The following is a 574-nucleotide window of genomic DNA, read 5'->3' on the forward strand; positions in this document are numbered from 1 at the left end:
ATTGCCCATAGTGTGTGTGTGTGTGTGTGTGTGTGTGTGTGTGTGTGTGTGTGTGTGTGAGAGAGAGAGAGAGAGAGAGAGAGAAAGAGTGCAAATGTATTCACACATCAACAATATAGGCATTAGCTTAAAAAAACTTTTCATGTGTTGTAAAGTGGCTTTGTCACGTAAAACCTAGACCTAATGTACTTCCTGTCAATCTCTTCCTGTTAGTAAAGTAAAGAAAAAAACACTGTGTCTCATGCTGTTATAGTAAAATAATCACCGACGAAGTGAGGTGATGAAGCAGAGTTGCTGTTACGACCCTGAAATACATACAGGGTGTTAGCCTACATGTGTGGAATTAGAAAAACATCAGCTCAGGGGTTGTCAACTGGCAGACTGCCATCCAGATGTTGATCCAGGAAAGTATTTTAGTAGATCAAACCAAGCATTAAAAAAAAAAACCCTAACCCTTCACAGCTTAATATTATAAGTATAATATTAAGAATATATATATACTTAATAATATATTTCACAGTGAAATATTTAGCTGAAAGCAATTCACAGAGAAAGGGCTGAGTTTTTACAGACT

This window comes from Ictalurus furcatus, chromosome 3 (genome assembly GCF_023375685.1).
Source record: "Ictalurus furcatus strain D&B chromosome 3, Billie_1.0, whole genome shotgun sequence".
Taxonomy (NCBI): domain Eukaryota; kingdom Metazoa; phylum Chordata; class Actinopteri; order Siluriformes; family Ictaluridae; genus Ictalurus; species Ictalurus furcatus.